Source organism: Protopterus annectens, chromosome 3.part1 (genome assembly GCF_019279795.1).
Source record: "Protopterus annectens isolate FY-2018-M chromosome 3.part1, PAN1.0, whole genome shotgun sequence".
In the NCBI taxonomy this organism is placed as follows: domain Eukaryota; kingdom Metazoa; phylum Chordata; order Ceratodontiformes; family Protopteridae; genus Protopterus; species Protopterus annectens.
Window position 1 is genome coordinate 504,275,024 of NC_056732.1, and position 10,186 is coordinate 504,285,209.

Genomic DNA, 10,186 nt, shown 5'->3' on the forward strand with positions numbered 1-10,186 from the left:
ATCCAAAAATTAAAAATGATGAAAATAATGACATTTCATACATTTTTTTTCCCTCTAGCCTTTCTGGCCACTTTAGACCTTCTATTTCCAGCAGATCTTATCCAGGGACTCTTTTTCTTTTACTGTAAGAAATATATCTGGATGGACAGACAACCTACAGCCATGGTTCATTTTACCATTGCCATGACTTCACTGTTGCACCTCTAAAACATATCTTTCATTTTTGTCTTACTACTAGCACCATGCTTCATACCTGTAAATCTGTCATAGTCAAGCTGCTCCCGAAACAAAAACAACCCACACTCGCCACTTACTATCATCCTATTTTCATTCGTTCTACTAATAAAAATGTTATGGCAGTGTATAAAGGCATGTTTTCTCTTTTTATAGACCTCACTAGAGTTTTTGATCTAAATCAACCACTCCTTTCTTCTGCTTCATCTTTCATGTCAAGGCATTAGCCCTGATGCCAGCTTTGTGTTCCAAGGCTACCTGACTAACTGGCATTTTCCTGTTAACTATAACTCCTGTTCTCACTCACCTCTCCACTACTGAAAGGTGTACCTGAAGAATCTCTTCTTGCCCCCTTGTATTCTACATCTACATCAACATACATATACTAGGTCTCCCCCACCTTCTTCTCTCTTATGCAGATGACATGGCCGTCTACTGCCTTCAGCTACTTTCTAATTAACCTTCAACATGATTTTCAGTCTGAATTAATTTGCCTCACTGAGTGGATTACTAAATCTATCCTTTTTGGTACTAAACATAAGCTTAGTAGATCCATGAAATAGTTAATAATCCTTGATAACGAAAATTTCCTATAGAGCAAGTTTCCTTTCAAGTGTCTAGGTATCTGGTTCTGATCCCTCATTCATCTTCAACCTGCATCTTGAAAATGCATTAAAATTAATCCCATACTATTCTGGCCACAAAAAAAATATCCTGTTTTCTTTCACATGCCACCAAGTTAGCAACAGGGAAAGGATTCCTACTCCCATATCTGGAATTTAGCCTCCCTCTTATATCACATGATCTATTAAAAATTCTACCACTATTCAAACACTAGAAAAACAAATTATGTAGATTTATTACACATTCCCTGGGAAATGGACAACATTGAATTACACTAAAACAAGCAAACTGGCTTCCATTTAAACAAAGAGCAGACCTGTTCATAGGCACTGTACCCATAAAGGCAGATAGTCCTTGCTCACATTGAGTGAGTGCAGTTAAGCATTGAAACAGACTGACATCCAGCACCATAGCATAGAGTGATAAAGCCCTGAATATGGCCACAGTAACCAGGCTTCATCTACTGGCTCAGATGTCGGAGGTGGTTACAAAGGAGGAATGTGTGTGCTCATCCTTGGAGGTGGGATGCTTGTCTATATGCTCCTCATGTTTAACCCCTAATGGAGGACAGGGATGTGGAGAGGTGCATTGTCCTTAGGGGTAAAGGGTTGGGGTCACTGGCTGAGATTTTGCAGAGAAGCAATTATACACCATCACATGCCCATTCTTCACCCACCCTTCATATGTCAGCAGGTGATCCTGAAGGTAATGGGAAAGGAAGACCATAATACTGAAATCCCTTGGCAGCAATGTGATGTTGTATTGGGATGCCTTGATCTCCTCACCAGCATTGACTGTGATTTGGAGTATGTTTGGGGTATTAGCAGAGCCTGGCAGACCCAGTGGATAAGTAGGAGCACAAATGGTAGCTGAGGGTCAGCTGCAGGAAAAAAAAGAAACATATTGACGATATATAAATGGTTGTTTTAAGAATGGGATTTGTCTTAGGCCATATATAAATGCATGGCTAATGTAAAATAAAGTAAGATGCAAGGCTGCATAAAGTAATTATAAGTGCTAAAGGGGAAAATTGTGTAACATAAATGTAAAAGAAAAATTGTAATGGTACTTTTGCACATGAATTGGTATGAATTCAAGTACCGTCACTTACTGTTTCTGTGGCTGATTGATTGTTTTTCCAGGTCATTTGTGAAGTGGTCCTACCTACTCCATTCACCCTTGCTCTGCTCGGGCTCACTCGGCTCCCCTACTCTACCCCAAATCTAACACCCCCCCCCCACTACTTCTCCACTTATACTTCCATAACTCCACCTACTTCTTTCATTAACTAACCAAATCACCAACTCCATTAACCATACTCCATCAACCACTTCACAACACACTCATTAAATTACACCAACCATTTATATTTACCCAGGAGAAACCCTAACTAAGACTAGACTCCCTAAACACTACAAAATCCCACATCAACACCAACAATTTCTCTGCATCCACATCCTGCTCACCTAACTATGTGCTACATATTCAGCCTAGCAAATCTACCAATAATCCTTACACGTATAACATCACTACCATCTCAAACCTTAACAATTTATTCAACACAGTCCATGACTGCTACTCATCAATCTCATCTTACTAGTTTCTCAGCTATCTCCCCACAACTACTTCTCTATACCCTCCCTTATTACTCAACTCTAAAACTACTAAACACCTTGCAGAGTAAACCTTACCTTATACCATGTACTTTTACTTCTCAAAAAAAAACTCAGGACATTACTTTCTTGTCTAATCTGGGCACTGCTTCAGTATGGAGACATCCACCCCAGCCTAGGTCCTAATACTCACCAAAACTTTAGAATACATCCAAGAAACTTAAATATTATGTCCTTTAACATTAGAAGCATACATAATAAAACATCTCCCTTTCATTCATGGATAGACCAGCACAAACCAGACATCCTGGCTCTAACTGAAACCTGGTTAAACCCTAACATAAAAGACTCTGAAGTGTTACTACCTAACTATGGCATAACTAGACTAGACAGAGACCACAGGAAAGGAGGAGCTGTAGCTCTACTCTAACCCCTTTCCATTAATGCTAGTCCATTTAAAGACAACATTCCCACTTTCTCCAGTACTGAAATGCTGAAATCCTTCTTAAACCTAAACAGTACAAAACAAATCTGCATCATTGTTCTCTATATTCCTCCAGGACAAAATATTCCCATATTAGCGAATATATTATCCTGGACCTCCCAAGCCATTAAGCACAAGATTATTATTCTAGGTGATGTTAACATAGACTAGCAATCCATCTCATCAGAACTACCATCAGACCTTATCAATCTCTATGGTTAAACCCAACTAATTAACTCCGCTACTTGGTACAATAAGGACTACACTCAGCAATTTACCTTAGACTGGATTATGGCACCACATCCAACTAACTTCAACTCCAGTGGCATTCTGTCAAATCCCCTAAGTGACCACCTACCAACATTTATCTCTAGAAGCAATGTACACTATCTAAAAACTCATTCTTAAAATCCATTTGTAACCTAACCAATTTTGCTCAAGACAAATTCAGTGAATTACTCCACAAAATAAATTGGTCACCACTAAAACATCTCCTACTAGATGAAGCTATGCACTACTTCAATACCAACTGTCCTTCTAAAAATAATGGACAGTCTAGCTCCAGTCCGCACTCACAAAAAAAAATTTCTGCCCCTTGGCTAACCATAGCCTGCAAAAATCGAATAAAAAAGGACGGAGACTGGGGTGTCTGGAAGCATATTAAAAACATGGCAGATCTAATACACTTCAAACAGCTATGGAACCAAGTAAAGAAACTGGTTGTCAAAGATAAACAATCATACTATACCCACCTTCAACAACACAACAAAACTAACTCAAAAAATTCTGGTCCTCTTTATCAACCCTACTCAGCCCTGGCACTAAAAAAGACCTCTGCCCCTCACTTAGTGCTCCTCCATCTCAAATAGCCAAACACTTTAACAACCACTCCATACAATCCATAGCCAAGCTGACTTCTACTACCCCCAGCTGTAACCCTCCTCCTCTTTCTCCTCAACTCCCCCTAATAGTGCCCCTTATGCCAGCTCTGATCATGTCCAATATGGCAGCCAAAAACTCCTTTCTGAAAACTCAACATTTTCATTACAGCTCATACCTACTGACCTTGTAAAAAACTTGTGCTGAAACTAAAACCCTACTCTACTTCTGCTGACAGCCTCCCCACTACCTTAAACTAGGTGCCAACGCCATAGCCTACCCTATCAGCATCTTGCTCAACAGATCTATCTTGGAATCTGTAGTACCAGAAATATGGAACATGCCCTATATCATCCCCATACACAAAGGATATAAATCTACTGAACTGACTAACTTCTGACCCATAGCCATTCTATTTCCCATCTCAAAAATATTAGAAAAATGTATACACCAACAGTTAATTAAATATTTGCTGCAAAACAAACTTCTTACAGATACCCAATATGGTTTCCGTCCAGGCCACAGCACATTCACAGCCCTCCTATCCTTTACTGAATCTATTAACAAAGCTAGAGACACAGAAGAAGATTTGGTATCTGCCATATTTTTGACCTTTCTAAGACATTCAACGCCATTTCACATTCCATAGCCTTATACAAGCTCTCAAATTTCGGCCTTATCCCTTCAACCTCACAATGGTTCCACAGTTACCTGTACAAGAGAAAACAAGCAGTAAAATGGCTAAATGAAATCTCTTCCTTTTTACACAACCCCACTGGAGTCCAACAAGGTTCTCTACTTGGTCTCCTGCTCTTCAACATATTTACAAATGACCTACACACTGCCTCATCCATTGGAACACTTGTACATTATGCAGATGACTCCTCTATTATCTGCACCTCTCCTACACTACCCCAGCTTCTCACAATCACACAACAGACTTTTTCTGCATTGAATCTAGGCTCACTAACTATCAACTGTTCGTAACCCCCCCCAAAAAAGCTCCTTCTTTTCCTACCAAAAAATCACTCTGTTGACACAACCCAGTTCAAAATATATCCAGCTGATAACACCATTCTCAAAATAGTTCACCACACAAAACTGCTAGGAGTTACTATTGATAATCACTTACATTTTGATCTCCTTGTCAAATAAATCTCTCTCTCTCTCTCTCTCTCTCTATATATATATATATATATATATATATATATACACACACACACATATATATAAACACCCAGAAACTCGGCATCCTCTACAGAAACAAAGGTTCCTTTACCACATCAACCAAGATCAGCCTTGCAAAATCCTTCCCACTCCTCCTATATGGTGCCTCTCTACTTTCTAACACTACCATTAGATCCAAAATAGAACAGTGCTACAACAAAGTAGCAAAGTCTGCTACAAATTCCAAAACCAGTACTCAGCATTGTAGACCAGTGCAAATGCTAGATTGGCTAGAATTCCCTGATCACCTTCTCTATATCCAGCTCACAACAATGCAGAACATTGTTAATAAGCCCCTAGCTTGTCCTGCCCTGAATAACATAATCAAACCCTACAACCCCCTTAGAACCCTCAGGTCTGAGGATAAAAAGCTTCTCACTATCTCCAAATCCTCTAAAATACCTGGACAGATCCTATATGCCAAAGCATGAAACTCACTTCCACTATCAACCAAAAGTATTTCTTATCTAGTAGCATTTTAGAAATCCCTAAAGCAGCATCTTAACAACTCTTCGCTTCGCTCATGCTCTTCTCCTGGCTGATCTCTCATGCACTCTCTCCCTCCCCCTTACTATATACGCTACATTCTAAAAATTTTTTGGACTAATACTTCAACTTACCTTACACTACCTAACATTACCTAACTTCCCCTTAACATTCCTTGACTAATAAGCCACCCTCTATTTCCTACATCTATACCCTTGTTACATTGCTATAGTATAATGTCCCATTAAAATAATGCACAACAGCCATAGCTACTGACTATATCTTAATACTCCTTCAAATGCATGTCTTATATGTATATATGATTTGCTTCCTCTGCCAATATTTAAATAATGTGTAACAATTGTAATTACTCACTACGTCACAAAGCTCCTTCAACAGATTGTACCAATAACCTAAATCCCATATTGTATATTATGTATTATACTTATATGATTTTGATTTCCTCTGATAATCTCTAAATACTTATTTTTTGTCTCTTTTCCTATAACTGCAAGAATTTATGATGTATTGTGTTGTTTTTACTGTTGGAGCTTTTCTTCCTAGGCCTCCACTGAAAATGGGTTCTTCAGACTCAGACGGACTATATCTGTAAACAAATGTCAAATAAATAAACAAAATGAGACATTATGTACATAATGTTGCCTGGCCTTGTAAAAATAAAGCAGATACAAGCTAAAAATTATGTTCATAGTCAGATCATTCACTAGTTACATTATTTCAGTCAGGTTATGGAAAACAAACTGAATATTTGTAGCGGGAATATTTCTGACTAGGTATTATCACATGATAGATATGTAACATAAAGCATGACTGCAATAAAGATGTAGTGGAAATATAATGCATTTCTACATTGTCAGCAGAAGGTAAATAGGATTCCTTTAAAAGATGTACATAAGTGCAGTCCTAGACATTATTTATTTATCATAATAATAGTAAAAATAATCTAAAGTAAGATGACTTATGAAAATGAACAAGCATCTAGATTGATTATCTAAGTTATTGTTTTTTTTTTTTAATTATGAAAGGAATATCCAGTTATGGAACAGGAGAAATAGAAAATGTAGAAAAAACAAACTGAAAAATCTAAGTGTATTTAAGATATAAAACCACATTTTCTAAGTGATAAGAAAACCCCTAAACTTCTTGCACTACACATTGCAATGCAGAAATAAAAAATGATCTGAGTACTATCTTAACAATGTGTAAATTAAGTGAGAGAGTGTATTGTAGATCCAAAAGACTTGCATGTTTGTAGCTCCCTATATTCGGGTCTATGTCAGAAAAATGAAAGATCAATGTCTCAAATGATCATATGAGCGAATATTCCAAAACTCGAAATTGCAATTGTGTGTGTGTGTGTGTGTGTGTGTGGGGGGGGGGGGGTGGCACCCTCCACTAAATATATATTCCAACTCCGAGATCGTACTACAGTGAGGAAAGGGCAAATATTCTGATCCACACTGTAGTGCAAAAAAAAAAAAAATAGCAATATTGAGGTTTGAAATATTTGCTCATGTGAGCGCTCAATATTTCAAACATTCGTCATTCTAAAGTAGACCCCGATATTCTTGCTGCCACTTGTACTAATTTCCACTAGCCCAATGCTAGTTAAAAATCCAGCACTGCTAATGTGCATAGCTCTACTAGAATCCAAACTATAACCCTAAATTTCCAAAGTGGGCCTAATCCTAACCATACTACTCTCTTTCCTTCCAAACCCTTAACTATCCAATTGCTTCCTAACCCTAAAATTCGATTCCCACTTCCTAACACTAACCTCTTCTGTTCCCTAAATCTAATCCCCCTTTCCTCTATCAAAAGCTAAAGTCCCCTCAAACTCCACTCCTCCTTCCAAAACTTAAACACCCTTCCAGTTCCCTAAACCTAAAACTCCCTTCCTGCACCCTAAACCTAAATTCCACAATTGCTCCCTAACCCTAAACATTCTGTCCCTCTTCCTACCCTGAAGTATCCACTCATCCCTGACCCTAAACTTCTGTCCTTCTCCCTAAGCATAAACTCCCCTCTCCCTAAGTCCCACACCTGATCACTGCCTGAAGGCATAAACTGTGATCCAGTCTCCTCCTTTTCCCTCCACAGTTGCCACAGTAACCTAGATCAAACTCAGCTAGTATGTTCGGGTGAGACATGGAAGCTCCACTCATCCCAGACAGCTGCAACACCTTGCCTACAAATGTATGCAAGTTTGAGTAGCTGGGCGTATGAGCTTCAAGATGTCCAGGTCCCTGGCTGTGAGAAAGTGCTTTAATGCTCCTGGGATTTGGGCACTTGTAATGGATCCAGTAATGGACTAAAATACATTTAACTTAATTTACAACATGCAATGTTTCCATTTACTCTAAGTGAGATTTATCAAACAAACTTTATCCAGATGTTATCAGGTACATAAAAGGAGGTAGCACACTCAGCAAAACAGGCAAGAATTGTACTGATGAAAAAGACAGTGCAAGCATAGATTATGTTGCCTCTTTTAGGCCTATATCAGTGCTAAACATAGATTACTGAATAATAGAAAAGGTAAATGATGATTGTATAGTAGCAACACTCTATACATCAATCAAACCTGATGTCCATAACATTAAGCTACCTGCAAAATATCCCAACTAAATTCCAAACCAAAGGGAAAAAATGTCGTACAAACAAGCCATTTTAAGCTCTGTGTTTTTGAAGTATAGCCAAACAGTACACTTATGCTGCACTGACGAGGTCACTGAAAAGGCCAAATACATTCATGCCTTTACCAAGTTAGGTTTGACTTTACTGGACTGCATGTACCCATAAACATTTAAAAAGCAGAAATCCATTGGCATTCAGAAGCTATGTTGCTCAAACACTGCTGTCCTTTAAAGATAATTTGCATATATCCCACAAGCCTCCACAATATGAGGTTTAAGAAAATACACAGAGAAAACTCTTTCTTGACTGGGGTTTTCTTGCAGTTTTTACTGAATGGTTTATGTAATCTTTTTATCCTTTGGTGTGTATGTGTGCAAACCCATGTGAATCCATGTGAATGCCCACTCCCACTGGAAACTCCTCTAAGATTCTGAATGCTGTATGTAGTTTTGTCATTGGGTCCTTGTACATAACTTGCACTAATTCTACATTGTTTCTGGAACTTTGAACCACTGCAGGACTGCCCAAATCAGATTTCTTGTGACCTTGTCATATGCTTTCTCTAAGGCTAGGAATGCCCATTTGGACATTTTCCTCACCTTTAGATTCTTCTCAATTTTCTATCTCACAGCAAACATTGAATTAGTTGTGCTGGATCCTGGTCTGAATCCAAACTACTCATCTCATATCTTACTTTCTGCTACTCTGAATATTTGTTTATTGGTCACCCTCTGCAGAACTTTCATGCAGTGTGACAGGAGTTTGATACCTCAGTACTGCCTGCAGTTATGAATGTCCCCTTTGTTCTTGTACACTGGTACTAGCATGTTTTTTTCTCCAGACATTTGGGATGTGTTTTTCCTTATATATTGCTATGACTTCCCTCAGGAGCCATTTCTCCCGTAACTCACCCATCATTTTGATCATATTTTCCATGACCTCTTTTGAGCCTGCTACTTTCCCCGATTTCATTTTCCTTAGTGGTGTTCTTACTTCTTCTATGGTGGGTTTCTCTCCTTCTTCCATCATAAGCTGTGTCCAGGCCAGTAAAGCTTCTGTGGGGTTTTCTATATTTGAAAGCTGCTGGAAGTACTCCTTTCATCTGTCTTTGATGCTGAAGAGTAACTGATAACTATCTTCTTTGTCTTTCTGTCTTTGGGTTGCAACCTGATTATATTTCTTTGTGTCATCTACTGAGTGACTTTCTAGAAGCTGGTAGAGTGCTTCATATGTCTTCCTCTATGCTATTGCAACTGTTGTCTTAGGTTCTTTGTTAGCCAACCAGTATTCCTTTTTATCCTTAGTTAGCCAACCAGTATTCCTTTTTATCCTGGTCTATATTTTCTATCTTCCACTTTTTCCTGCTCTTCTTCTTTCTTATTAAGATTTCGTGGATTTCTGCATTCCTCCACCAACTTTCCTTATGTACCTTATTTCCATACCTGGCCTGGCTGCATATCTGTTCTATAGTCCTGAGACATGTTTTGAGGCCCTGCCATTCTTCTTCAACTCCACCAATTTCTTCTTCTTGCTGAAGTGCTAGAGCCCTGAATATTTCCTTGAAATCTTCTACTTTCTTTCTGGCCAACTTCTAGATCTTCAGCCTAGTCTCTGTTCACCTTAGAGCCTTCTCTGACCACTTTTTGCAGCTGATTGTGGCAACCTGTGGTTTATGCTGAGGGCTGACACTTTCACTGGGGATGACTTTGCAGTTACTGATTCTACCCCAGTGACTTTTCCTTAATAGGAGGAGGTCTACCTGAGATCCATACTGGCCAGTCCTGTATGTCATCTTGTGACTATCTTTGTCTCTCTCTGTCTTGCTGAACCATGTGTTGGCCACCATCAAGCCATTTGCCAGACAGAAATCTAGAATGGCCTCTCTTTCATTTCTGTGGTTGCCCCACCCATGTGGACCCACGTAGAACACATATCCTGCTCTGTCTGTCCTGATATGTGTTGATAGGCACTGTCTAGAGCC

At 38.9% G+C, this 10,186-nt stretch overlaps 1 protein-coding gene across 1 annotated transcript in view; it reads left to right on the plus strand.

The window, feature by feature from the left end:
• Positions 1 to 10,186, plus strand: part of TG (thyroglobulin) — a 2,464,750-nt gene that overhangs the window by 1,361,107 nt on the left and 1,093,457 nt on the right. The window lies entirely within an intron of this gene.